Source organism: Capricornis sumatraensis, chromosome X (assembly GCF_032405125.1).
Source record: "Capricornis sumatraensis isolate serow.1 chromosome X, serow.2, whole genome shotgun sequence".
Lineage (NCBI taxonomy): Eukaryota > Metazoa > Chordata > Mammalia > Artiodactyla > Bovidae > Capricornis > Capricornis sumatraensis.
Genome location: NC_091092.1, coordinates 15,074,009 through 15,088,684, shown reverse-complemented (window position 1 = coordinate 15,088,684; position 14,676 = coordinate 15,074,009).

The following is a 14,676-nucleotide window of genomic DNA, read 5'->3' as shown; positions in this document are numbered from 1 at the left end:
TGTGCTATACAGTAGGATCTTGTTGCTTATCTATTTTCTATATAGTAGAGTTTGTATCTATGAATCCCAAACTCTTAGTTTATCCCTCCCCCCCTTCCCTTTTGGCAACTATAAGTTTGTTTTCAATGTCTGTGAGTCTGTTTCTGTTTTGTAAATAATTCATTTGTATCAATTTTTAGATTCCATATATTTGTGATATCGTATGACTTGTGTCTTTCTCTCTCTGACTTCCTTCACTTAGTATGATAATGTCTAGGTCTTCGTCTGTTTCTTTTGTAATGGGAGAAAGTCGTACATATCTAAATGCCGATGGGGAAACAGCCAGTACAAAGACAAAGAGTGGTTGAAGATACAGATGAGTGAGGTGATAACTGAAGAAGAGAGGTCAAGGAGGTGGGAGAGAACAGGATCCAAATCATAAGCAGTTCCTGCAAGGTAAGAAAGGAGGTAGGACACGTAGGGATGCAACTCTGTGGCAGGGTGGGGTGAGGGCAGGAAATTGAAAGGATGAAACTTGGACATGGGTCATTTACAAGGACATTAAAGTCGCTCAGGATAAGGGCCAGAGTTGGGGAGACTATAAGTGAGATGCCGAGATCCTCAATAAGTGAGAGACCTGGAGGGCAGTGGATATGAGGAAGAAGGCTGGGAAGAAGGTAGCTATACCATCTCCTGGACCCAAAGGAGGCTCTCAACAAATGTGAAGAAGTGACTTTTTAAAGCCAACACAATCGTAAAATCGCATTAGAAGATGACAAGAAGGAACAGTCCTAATGTACTAAGCTCAGTTCAAACCACACATGGAGCAGTACACCCACCCCTAGGTGCCTTATTTTAACATGAGCATTTACAAACTATAGTGAATTGATTAGCAACTGGGCATATTTAGTCTAGCAAAGAGATAGTTAACCTTTACAGGAAGATATGGCTAGCGTCATGATACATTTGAAGGGTTATTTCTGCTCCCTATGGTCAAAGTAAGATTAATGGATAGAAGTTACAAGGAGAAGACTGCAAATCTTTTTTATGCACGGCTTTTCATTTATCCAATGATGAAATGTGAACCTACCTAGTATATTCAAGTGAAGATTGGATGAATACCTACCTGAAAAGGGAGTCAGAAAGGCCACGGTTGGAGAGAGAAGATGGAAAAGCAATGGAGTTATTTCGGGCCACAGATCATCAAGTTGATTTGTAGACATTGTGCGAGACTATTTCCTACTTTATGAAGTAGAGCTTGGCTAGAATAGAAGGCCCTCCCTGCCTCTTGGTACTGGGGAAGAATGAGTCAGAGCATCTAAAAATAGAAGAAAACCTTGAAGAATGGCTCAAAATGATCGCAATCAAATCCTAAGGGGAGGGAGGAGAGAAGGTGGCAAGATAAATCAAATAATCTTTCAGGGAAACCAATTTTTCTAGTCTTCTGGAATTAGCAGGAGTACTCTGCAAAGAACTTTTTCAATGGCTGCCTTAAATTAATGCTTGGTATTATTTCAACTATGTGGAAGAAAAAAAGATTTGGACTCTTCAAAAAGCCATGCTGTTTCCTGCTCCAGATGAAGGCAGTAGCTCTGAGGAAGGAAATTAGAAAGAGCTGGGACAGCAGTGTTACATGCCTCACCCTTATAAGACTGTTCCTAGCAGGAGAGAGAAAGCTTAGAGTAGCTGTTGAGGTCTGGACCTCATGGCCAGAGATATGGCTTGGGCCAAGAGAAAGTAGTGCTTGAGTGAGGCTGCTTAGGGCTCCAAGTAGTAGAAGATGCTCATCTATCTTTAACACTGTATTTTAAAAAGCAGTTGAGCATAAGTTGAAACAGACAGGAAGACCCAAAGCAGAGACAATGACCTATGACAGCCTACAGGAGAAAAGAGAGTAATAAGTGTTTAGTATAGAAGCTGATCTTGATTAAATTACTAACAAGGAATTAATGATGCTTAACATGTTTGCTTGCTTATCATTGGCTCTGTGTGGCCTTGCAATTCAAAGTGTTGCCCATGGACCAAGGGTAGCATCATCACCTAGGAGCTTGTTAGGAAAGCAGGAGCTCAGGCCCCAACCCAGACCTGCTGAATAATCATTTTAACAAGTATCAGGTGATTTGTATGCACAGTACAGTGAGAAGCACTGGTTTCTTAGGTGAACTTTTGCCTAGCAAAACTCTCTCCCTTCCTCCTTTCTTTTCTCCCTCCCTCCACCTCTCTTGATTTCTCTGATCCTTGTTTATATTGTAAGCTAACAAGCAACTCTATGGCTGGTAGCCTTAGTGCTCATGCTATACCCAGATAAGGAAAAGAAAAGAGTGGCCAGGTAACATATGATAAAGCATGAATTTGTGGGGTGGGAAACCACTGACTCGGTTTCCCATTATACTGTGTGAATGACCTTCATCAAGCTTATGGACCTTTCTGAGCTTCAGTTCCCTCATCTGTAAAATAAAGGTCATTATAGCATTTGCCTCATTGTGCTGTTGTGAGGGCGCTTCCCAGGTGGCACTAGTGGTAAAGAAACTGCCTGTCAAAGCAGGAGATATAAGAGATTTGGGTTCGGTCCCTAGGTCTGGAAGATCCCCTGGAGGAGGGCATGGTAACCCACTCCAGTATTCTTGCCTGGAGAATCCCATGGACAGAGGGTCTTGGCGGGCTGCAGTCCCTAGGGTGGCAAAGAGTTGGACACGACTGAAACAACTTAGCCCCCACGCATGCTATTGTGAGGGTGAAATGAAGAGAAATATGGAAATTGTCCGCCACAAGGTCTGTCACTCAGTAGATGCTCAGTACATAGCAGTCATTGTTACTGACAGCCATCAGTTTTGAAGTGAAGTTAGAAATAATAAAGAACTAGTATAGCCTTCCCAAGTCCCTGAAAGTCCCCTTGAGAGCCTCCAAAATGGAGTGGATTCTCCATTTTCCTCATCTAGTTCAGCCTCCTTGATTCCAGTGCCAGCCAGCAGTCGCACTGAAGAATTTCTTATTCCCTTGGACTATCTTCCTGTTTTTGCTGAATTAGGAAGATTTTCTACTTTTTCATTGCAAATGGCCCACAGTTCTAGTACATTAACGTTTAAAAAAGTCTTTTATGGTCTGATCTGGAAATATAACTACCATTTATAACAATTTTTTTCTCCTATGGAAAAATGCATGTCACCTTCCAAACAATTGACTCCAGAGTGAACTTTGAGATCCTAGCCTGTGTACAAGTTGGAGGCTTCCTCAATATCAACATACAGAGCAGTGGCAAAGGGCTAGATAAACCGAGTCCAGAATTCCAGAGGTGGCTGAAAGGTAAATGAGAATGCTCCAAGGAGTGGAAAGTAGGGTAAATAGATCAATCTGAGTGCACAGCATCAAGATTTAAAAAGCTAGTACAGGAAGGGAGATTCACCTTGGGAAAGATATTAACAGACAGCAACAACAACAACACAAACCACTTTTCTACTATATTAAGTTAGGGGCCCCTAATCAGTAGCTTGGGATCTACAAACAATATAGAAGCCTTACAAGTTATCTCCGTAAGGTGGTTGCCCTCCTTTGCCTTGATGTCTGTATTTCACCTGGATTCTCAGTTCAGGGAAGAAGACAGAAAATATCATCCTGGCCCCATCTTTCTCACTCCCACATCCTGACAGCCAGCTTCCAGGTTCAGTTAGCTTCCTTCTGCCCTTACCTCCTTCTTTCAAGAGGAGATCAAAGCTTCAGGAAAGTAGCACACAGTTTTTCCTTACGAAGAGGGAGAAGACCACTGTATTGGGTTAAATGAAAGGACTAGTGAAAACAGGATCCCCAGGATGGAGAGAGGTGGAAAGCTAATAACAAAGAACCATGGAAAAAGCAAACGACTTGTGTGCCTTCTCACTGAAGTGTTTAGCAAGATTGATTATATAATAAACAGGGGAACTCTGAGTTAATAGGGCAGCAAGCTAGCAATGGCGGATGCCCACCATTTACAAATGCCTATTACAATATCCATGAAAGTGAAAGTGTTAGTTGCTCAGTCGTGTCCAGCTCTTTGCAACCCCATAGACTGTATCCTACCAGGCTCCTCTGTCCATGGAATTCTCCAGGCAAGAATACTGGCATGGGTAGCCATGCTCTCCTCCAGGGCATCTTCCTGACCCAGGGATCGAACCCGAGTCTCCTGCATTGCAGGCAGATTGTTTACCATCTGAGCCACGAGGGAAGCCCTGAGGTACAATATCCATGAAGCTCTGCAAGAACACCAAGAGTTGCACTAGCTAGTGAAACTGCGGATCGGGGGAGGGGGGTGGAAACTGATCATCAACTGCTAGTGAGGAAGGAGGACCTGGCTCTTGTGGGAAGATGGGATTGGACTGAGGACCATACTTGTGGCCTATATACCCTGTGATCCAGACAGTATAAGTGCCCAAGAAAGAGGAGAAAACTTTTGATTGACTTCTATCAGCTGTCTTCAGGGGATTTACTCATCAGAAAACCAGAGATTATTCCTTTACTGGGTTTCCCAGGTGGGCTATGGTCCATAGCATCACAGAGTCAGACACGACTGAAGTGACTTAGCACACACACATGGACTATAGCTTGCCAGGCTCCTCTGTCCATGGAATTCTCCAGGCAAGAATACTGGAGTGGGTTGCCATTTCCTTCTCCAGGGGATCTTCCTGACCCAGGGATCAAACCCAGGTCTCCTGCATTGCAATAATACATGACCACCATGAAACAGTTCTACAAAGATAGAGGTTGAGATAAAAATTGCTCTTGGCTGGCTAAATTGTGGGTGAATTTTGAGGCTTCTTCATACCATCCTGCAATAGCAATTTTCTAAAATAATCTTGTATTACCTTTTTTTTTTTTGGCTGTACTAGGTCTTTGTTGCTTTGCATGGGCTTTTTCTAGTTGTGTCAAGTGGGGGCTACTCTTCACTGTAGCGCACAGGCTTCTCATTGTGGTGGCTTCTCTTTCTGCAAAGCATGGGCTCTAGGGCAAGCAGGTTCAGTAGTTGTGGCTCACGGGCTTAGTTGGTTGATGACATGTGGAATCTTCCCAGACCAGGGATCAAACCTGTGTCCCCTGCATTGGCAGATGGATTCTTATCCACTGAGCCACCAGGGAAGTCCTTGTATTGCTTTTATATTTAAAAAAAATCTTGAATTTATATTAGTAAAACATACTGATTTTTGGCAAATGATAAAGCTAAAAAGTCCCTCTCCTTCACTCCTTTCCCCTCACACCTAATCCCACATCCTCCTTAGAAGTAACCCCTGTCACCAGCTTAGTTGGCATCCTTCCAGAGGGGATATATATTTCAAATTTAATCAAGAGAAAAATGTGTCAATTCTAAATAGAGTAAATCCTACTTGTGATAGAAGGTTGGAAAACCAAACTGTAGTAAAATAAATCAGTATTTAAAGAAGATCTGTGGCTTCCAGGTGGCTCAGTGGCAAAGAATCCGCTTTGAACCTACATGTCTCATAGGTTCAATCCATGGGTCAGGAAGAACCCCTGGAAGAGGGCATGGCTACCCACACCAGTATTCTTGCCTGGAGAATTTCATGGACAGAGGAGCCTGGTAGGTTACAGTCTATGGGGCCACAAAGAATCAGACATGTGTGAGCCCTGAGCACTAAGAAGATCTAGAAAATAAATTCTTACGTTCTGGGCCTTATACTACTGCTACTACTACTATTAATTACGACTGCTACTATTTTTAAAATTATTATAATTATTACTATTTTTTGAGCCCTATGAGGAAGATTAGGCTTTCCAGGTGGTGCTAGTGGTAAAGAACCCGCCTGCCAATGTAGGAGACATAAGAGACACGGGTTTGATCCTTGGGTTGGGAAGAACCCCTGGAGCGGGAAATGGCAACCCACTCCAGTGCTCTTGCCTGGAGAATTCCATGGACAGAGGAGCCTGGGGGCTACAGTCCATGGGGTCGCAAAGGGTTGGACATGACTGGGTGACTGAGCACCAAAATGTATTATTTCTCTAATTGTCTAACTTCAACGTGAAGACCCCTGAGGGCAGTTTAAAATTTCCCCCAGTTGCTCATCTTCGTATTTTATTTCCTCTTGCATAATCAATCAACAAGTTTTTATTGAGTATCTACCATGTCCAAGCACTGTGCTAAGAAATTTTGTGGCTAGGAACCCAAACCTGGCTATCTGTAAGTATCACCTGGGGACCTTTTAAAATTACAGATACCTGGTCCCCACTCCAGACCTACTGAATCTGAATCCTTTTAATTGGGATCTCTTGGCCTTTTGGCTAAGATCAAGTGGTGGCTCAGACGGAAAGCGTCTGTCTACAATGTGGGAGACCTGGGTTCGATCCCTGGGTCGGGAAGTTCCCTGGAGAAGGAAATGGCAACCCACTCCAGTACTCTTGCCTAGAAAATCCCATGGACGGAGGAGCCTGGTGTCCATGGGGTCGCAAAGAGTTGGACACGACTGAGCGACTTCACTTCTTTTTGTGTGTGGTGATATTGTGTTCCCCCTCAAAATCCACATGTTGAAATCCTATCTATACCTCAAAATGTGACTATATTTGGAGATGAGATCTTTAAAGAGGTAATTAAGTTAAAACAAGGTCATTATTTATTGTTGTTGCTGTTGTTTCGTTGCTAAGTCGTGTCTGACTCTTTGCAACCCCAAATTCTGCAGCACAGGCTCCCCTGTCCTTCACTATTTCCCAGTTTGCTCAGCCTCATGTTCATTGAGTTGGTGATACTATCTAACCATCTCATCCTCTGTTGCCCCCTTCTCCTTTTGCCTTCAATCTTTCCCAGCATCAAGGTCTTTTCCAATGAGTTAGTTCTTTGCATCAGGTGGCCAAAGTATTGGAGCTTCAGCATCAGTCATTATGGTGAGCTTTAATTCAATATGACTGTCCTTATAAAAGGAGGCTATTCGGACACAGACACATACAGAGGGATGAACATGTGAAGACACAGGGAGAAGACAGCCATCTACAAGGCAAGGAGAGAGTTCTCAGAAGAAAACAACCCTGCCAACACCTTGATTTCAGACTCCTAGTTTCCAGAATTGTGAGAAAATAAATTTCGGTTGTTGTCTTCCACTTGGCAGCTGTGTAACCTTGGAAAATTAATTCCATCTCTCTGAGAGCTGTAAAGCAAGGCTACCTCATGGGCTTGCTATGAGGAATAAATGGAAAATGGTAGTAAAGCCCTTAGCACTGTGCCTTGCATATAGTAAAGGCTCATTCATGTTTGCTGTTGTTATTAATATTATACCATGGTTGGTCTAGAACAGGAACTCTTGAAAAATCAGGATAAATGAACTTCAAGGGAAACTATTACAGCTGTATTTTCACCAATCTCTAAACTGAAATTTAGATTTCCTTCTTTTATACATGCAGAGAAGAGATCACAATAGTATTAGCAGTACCTGTGAGTTTGTTACCAGTAGGAATCACAGTTTTATGTCACATTACTGTTATTACAGGTGTCTTTAAATATTTTTACACTCATTATTATTTTGAAGTTATTGAGGTTATCAGAGCTGCATCCATATCTTGTCATATACATTAATAACAAGCACTTATATATAATTATATGACAATTTCCATTTTTAATATTTTGGTAAGTGAATTTCAATATGATTTATTTCCTTTGTAATTCTACATATTATATCCTGCATATCTAAAAACATTGTTCTGAGAGGGATCCATGCTGCTGCTGCTGCTAAGTCGCTTCAGTCATGTCCAACTCTGTGCGATCCCACAGACGGCAGCCCACCAGGCTCCCCCGTCCCTGGGATTCTCCAGGCAAGAACACTGGAGTGGGTTGCCATTTCCTTTTCCAATGCATGAAAGTGAAAAGCGAAAGTGAAGTCGCTCAGTCGTGTCCGACTCTTAGTGACCCCATGGACTGCAGCCTACCAGGCTCCTCCATCCTTGGGATTTTCCAGGCAAGAGTACTGGAGTGGGGTGCCATTGCCGTCTCCAAAGGGATCCATGGGCTTTATTTTATTGTCAAAGGAGTCCTTGGCATAAAAAAGGTTAAGAACCCCTGATCTAGAAGGTTTTAAACCCTTACTAACTATTGCTTTGTTTAGTCTGGCTCTTTTGCAGCCCCATGGACTGCAGCCCCCTGGGTTCCTCTGCCCATGGGATTTTCCAGACAAGATTGCCATTTCCTCCTCCAGGGGATCTTCCTGATGCAGGGATTGAACCCACATCTCCTGACCTGGCAGGCAGATTCTTTACCACTGTGCCGTTTGGGAATCCCTTACTAACTATAGCAGTCTACAGACCTGTGAACAATTGTGAAAAGTTTCAGGAAGAATAATCTGCTTTCTCCCATTAAGAAACTTTAACAAAACTGAGTATTGATGATAGGGAAATGGGCTTGCCTAAAAACTATTGTATGTCTTAACTTGCACCTAATTATTAAGAGATTGCAAGTGCTTAGAGACAGTTTCTATTCTCTGCTGCTGTTGCTGCTAAGTCGCTTCAGTCGTGTCCGACTCTCTGCGACCCCATAGACAGAAGCCCACCAGGCTCCCCTGTCCCTGGGATTCTCCAGGCAAGAACACTGGAGTGGGTCGCCATGTCCCTCTTCAATGCATGAAAGTGAAAAGTGAAAGTGAAGTTGCTCAGTCTGTCCGACTCTTAGCGACCCCATAGAGTGCAGCCCACCAGGCTCCTCCATCCATGGGATTTTCCAGGCAAGAGTACAGGAGTGGGGTGCCATTGCCTTCTCCGTTCCTATTCTCTAGATACCCTACATAACCTCTCAGTGCTTTGGTTTCCTCATCTTAAGTGGATATGATGGTAGTATCTCACAGGCTTGTTGTGATAATTAAACTGAATAATACTATGTAAAGCACAGGTGAGGTCTCTGGAAGCACTTGGAAATATCTAGCACATGGTAATAATAAAGGAATTCCGCTATTATAATAGTAATTATTATACCAGATTAATCAATTTCTTTTCTGGCTCTCTGCAGCACAAATAAAATTTTTTAAACATAATGGTCAGGGCAGAAGACCCATATAGACATTTTTCCAAAGAGGAAATGCAGAAGGCCAACAGGCACATGAAAAGATGTTCAATATCACTATTAGAGAAATGCAAATCAAAATTACAATGAGATATCACCTTACACCTGTCAGAATGGCTGTCATCAAGAACACAAATAACAAACGTTGATGAGGATACAGAAAAAAGGAAACCCTTGTACACTGTTGGTGGGAACGTAAATTTGTGCAGCCACCGTGGAAAAGAGTATGAAGGTTTTTCAAAAAACTAAAAATAGAACTACCATATGACTCAGCAATTCTACTCCTGGTTATATATCTGAAGAAAATCACACTAGTTTAAAAAGATACATGTGCCCCAATGTTCATAGCAGCATTATTTACACTCACCAAGATATGGAAGCAACCTAAGTGTTCATCAACAGGTGAATGGAAAAGAAGATGTGGGATATATATATATATATATTAATATATACATACATATATAACAGAATACTACTTGGCTATTAAAAGGAACAAAATTTTACCATTTGGGGCAACATGGTTGGACTTGGAGGGCATTATGCTAAGTGAAATAAGTCAGACAAAGACAAATACTATGTGATATCAGTTATTTGTAGAATCTAAAAAATACAACAAGCTAGTGAATATAACTAAAAAAGAAGTAGACTCATATATAGAGAACAGTGTAGTGGCTCTGTAGGGGGAAGGGGCAATATAGGGGTGGGAGAGTGGGAGATACAAACTGTTGGGTGTAAGATAGGCTCAAGGATGTATTGTATAACATGGGGAGTATAGGCAATATTTTGTAATAACTGTAAATGGAAAGTAACTCTTTAAATTGTATAAAAATTTTTAAACATTAAAAAAGGAAGTCATATATATGTGTGTGTGTGTTAATAAATCGATTGCACTTTTTTTAGAGTATGTGATCTTCTTAAAATAGATGTTATGCTTTGTAAATGTTTGATAAACCATAACTAAAAAGTCACCTAATGGTTAAAGGCCTGAGCTTTGAAGTTGGAAAGGGGTGGGTTCAAATCCAAATGTCACCACTTACTACTTATGCGACATGAGAGCTTCTTGAACGTTCCCAAGGCCATCTCATTACTGGAATCATAACCTACTTCATAGGATTGTTGTGAAGATTAAATAAGATCATATATGTAAAGTACCCAGCACATAGCATGACCTCAGTAAATGATACCTATTCCTTTTCTTAATAATTGCTAAATATGCGGCAAACTTGTGAAGCGGGAGGATTTCCTTCATGCTTCGCGTGAGGTGCCCTGATACTAGTCCCCAGATCTCTTTCTAGCCTTCACTCTCAGTGTTCCATCTTTCGTATCTTGCTCTCCAGGACACTGCACTTCTTTGTAATTCATATCCGCCCCTGCACACTGCTGCCACCTCCAGGCCTCTGTTTTCTCCTCTCTCCGTGTAGTGTGCCTTTCCCTCCTTCCGGAGCTGACCCCTTCTCCACACTCCCACAGGAGTGCTCCCCCCACACACACACCAGGCCTCCATCGTCATTCCCAGATTGTGCTGTTTTTGTCTGTTTATGTCTCTGTTTTGCCAACTAGACCATGAGTTCTTTGGGTGCTTGGGCTGTGTCTTACTTACCTCTGAATCCCCACTCACCCCATACTTGGCACAGGGCGAGCAGAGAGTGACCGTTGATGACTCCATCTGAGAAGGTATCACTTTTTTCCCCCTTTCTACTCCACCCTGTCTGTAAGTGGGCCCCCTTCCGCTTGCTGGGTTTATATAAGAACGTTTTGCTACTTGGGAGTCTCTCCATCCAACACAGTATATGTGAGCAGAGGGAGGCTTCACAGAGAGGAGCCAAGATGGTCCTGCCCAGTCAGCCTTTTCAGGAAGGTATGCTATATGTCAATACACGCTGGACTTGTGTGCAAATACACAACAGCTTTCTGAACTCTATCTCAGAACTATCTAGATTTTCTTCTAAGTTATATTTGCTCTTGATCAGCCTGGATATAGTATGCAAAGCTGTATTGAATTATTAACAATACTGCTTGCTAGTAAGGACTACAGCAAGGGAAATGTCAAGGGGACAAACTCTGGAGTTTAATGGTGCCAAATGCCAAGAAGGAAATACTTCCACCAGGGCCTTGTCCCAAGGTTATGCACAAAGATAAAAGAATTCAGGCCAAGTGTAGAAGCAAAAGGCCCCTGCAGTTCTCAAAACACAAATTAAATAAACATTTATGAAGCTAATATATTTTGTTATAATGTTTAACATAAAATAATTATAAACAAGAGGGAAAATCTTAAACACTGTAATTAAAAAACAATTCAGTAGGCTATAAGTCTACATAATGCATATGAAATTTCATATTCTACTACCTCCTCTGGCTTTTAACCAAGAACATTAAAAAAAAAAGACAATGAAGAAGAAAAAGGGAAATTAATGCATCTAAACGACTGGCTTTTTTGAGATAAACAGTCTTCAACAGTCTGTGAGAACACAGGGGCCATACCCTCAGCTTTGCTGGTCCAGTCAGTGACCTTGCAACCCCTCTTTCCTGTCTTATCTTGGGATCCTGTCAGGAGGCAGGGATACAGATTGGTTTTGGTTTTCTGTGTCTTACAGCAGAGAGAGTACTGTCCTCCTTCCATTTCTGAAAATTGCCGGGCCCCTTGTAAGATCTATAGAGCCTTGGAAACAGTTTGTTAGCTGTCCTTTGCTCATCATGGGGGTGATACCTGTGGCACACAGAAGTGAAGTGAAGTCGCTCAGTCGTGTCCGACTCTTTGCGACCCCATGGGCTGTAGCCTACCAGGCTCCTCTGTCCATGGGATTTTCCAGGCAATAGTCCTGGAGTGGACTGCCATTTCCTTCTCCAGGGCACACAGAGGGAATGTTAAATCTATGAAAGCCCGATCTCCAGAGACTCAGATAAGTGGAGCGGCACTAGAAAGACAGTGGCTGTGCCCTGACTGGTATCCAGATGTACAGCCTGGCCAAGGAGCCCTCTTAGCTTAGAGGATCTGCCTCTTTTTACCTCGTGCTCTCAGGACGAGTGCGGTGTGAATCCCACTAGGGGGCACCTCTAGCGTCTCCGCCAAGATCTGACTCAGGCAAGAAATGTTCCGCTTTGTGAACACAAGATGGCAGTATGTACTGGTCTATCGCAAGGGCCATGGCCTTGTGAAAGTGAGCTGAAAGAAGGGTGGGAGTGCTGACTGAAATCCATTTGAGTTTTAAGCGAAAACTGAACATCAGGAATATTTTGAATTCTTCTCAAAACCCAATAATTACTGAATTCTATGTATACAAACTTCCAAGTCTCCAAGTCCTGAGACACTTCAGAACCCTACCACTTACACACCCACGGCTGGGGTTAGACCTGCCTGCTTTCCCCAAATCTGCCCTTTCACCTCAGCTCGGCTCCAGGGGTACTTTCTCCTCAGAGCCAAGAACCCCTCAGGCCAAGGTTTTAGGACACTCTGCAGTGTTCACGAACAACGAATCACCACACCCCTCCAAAAGGTAAGGATAGAGATCACCTGAGATGGTAGGTAGGACTTCCCTGGTGGCTCAGATGGTTAAGCGTCTGTCTACAATGTGGGAGACCGGGGTTCGATCCCTGGGTCAGGAAGATCCCCTGGAAAAGGAAATGGCAATCCACTCCAGTACTATTGCCTGGAAATTCCCATGGAGGGAGGAGCCTGGTAGGCTACAGTCCATGAGGTCGCAAAGAGTCGGACACAACTGAGCGACTTCACTTCACAAGGTGGTTCAGTTCAGTTCAGTCTCTCAGTCGTGTCCGACTCTTTGCGACCCCATGAATTGCAGCACGCCAGGCCTCCCTGTCCATCACGAACTCCTGGAGTTCACTCAGACTCACGTCCATCGAGTCAGTGGTGCCATCCAGCCATCTCATCCTCTGTCACCCCCTTCTCCTCCTGCCCCCAATCCCTCCCAGCATCAGAGTCTTTTCCAATGAGTCAACTTTTCGCATGAGGTGGCCAAAGTACTGGAGTTTCAGCTTTAGCATCATTCCCTCCAAGGAAATCCCAGGGCACAAGGTGGTTCAGTTCAGTTCAGTTCAGTCTCTCAGTCGTGTCCGACTCTTTGCGACCCCATGAATTGCAGCACGCCAGGCCTCCCTGTCCATCACCAACTCCTGGAGTTCACTCAGATTCACGTCCATCAAGTCAGTGATGCCATCCAGCCATTTCATCCTCTGTCGTCCCCTTCTCCTCCTGCCCCCAATCCCTCCCAGCATCAGAGTCTTTTCCAATGAGTCAACTCTTCGCGTGAGGTGGCCAAAGCACTGGAGTTTCAGCTTTAGCATCATTCCTTCCAAAAAAATCCCAGGGCTGATCTCCTTCAGAACGGACTGGCTGAATCTCCTTGCAGAGTCTTCTCCAACACCACACTTCAAAAGCATCAATTCTTCGGCGCTCAGCCTTCTTCACAGTCCAACTCTCACATCCATACATGACCACAGGAAAAACCATAGCCTTGACTAGATGGACCTTAGTCAGCAAAGTAATGTCTCTGCTTTTGAATATGCTATCTAGGTTGGTCATAACTTTTCTTCCAAGGAGTACGTGTCTTTTAATTTCATGGCTGCAGTCACCACCTGCAGTGATTTTGGAGCCCAAAAAAATAAAGTCTGACACTGTTTCCACTGTTTCCCCATCTATTTCACATGAAGTGATGGGACCTGATGCCATGATCTTCGTTTTCTGAATGTTGAGCTTTAAGCCAACTTTTCCACTCTCCTCTTTCACTTTCATCAAGAGGCTTTTTAGTTCCTCTTCACTTTCTGCCATAAGGGTGGTGTCATCTGCATATCTGAGGTTATTGCTATTTCTCCTGGCAATCTTGATTCCACCTTGTGTTTCTTCCAGTCCAGCGTTCCTCATGATGTACTCTGCATAGAAGTTAAATAAGCAGGGTGACAATATACAGCCTTGACACACTCCTTTTCCTATTTGGAACCAGTCTGTTGTTCCTTGTCCAGTTCTAACCGTTGCTTCCTGACCTGCATACAGATTTCTCAAGAGGCAGGTTAGGTGGTCTGGTATTCCCATCTCTTTCAGAATTCTGCACAGTTGATTGTGATCCACCCAGTCAAAGGCTTTGGCATAATCAATAAAGCAGAAGTAGATGTTTTTCTGGAACTCTCTTGCTTTTTCCATGATCCAGCAGATGTTGGCAATTTGATCTCTGGTTCCTCTGCCTTTTCTAAAACCAGCTTGAACATCAGGAAGTTCACGGTTCATGTAATGCTGAAGCCTGGCTTGGAGAATTTTGAGCATTACTTTACTAGCATGTGAGATGAGTGCAACTGTGCGGTAGTTTGAGCATTCTTTGGCATTGACTTTCTTTGGTATTGGAATGAAAACTGACCTTTTGTAGTCCTGTGGCCACTGCTGAGTTTTCCAAATTTGCTGGCATATTGAGTGCAGTCCTTTACGGGGATCAAAAAACTGCAAGTTTGGACATTTTGGGGAAGCTAAGTGAAATGGGGAGGATGAGACGAAACTAAGGAGAATGAGGGGGTATGGAAGTGAGAGGAGCAGGGGGGAATAAAATGAGGGAAAGAAAAGGAGAAAGAAAGAAACCGAGAGGAGTAAAAGAGGAATGGCAGAGAAAAATCCTAAATAAGGAAATCCAGGAAAGGGAAAAAAAGGAATAAGAAAGGGGGCAAGAAAGAAAGGAAAG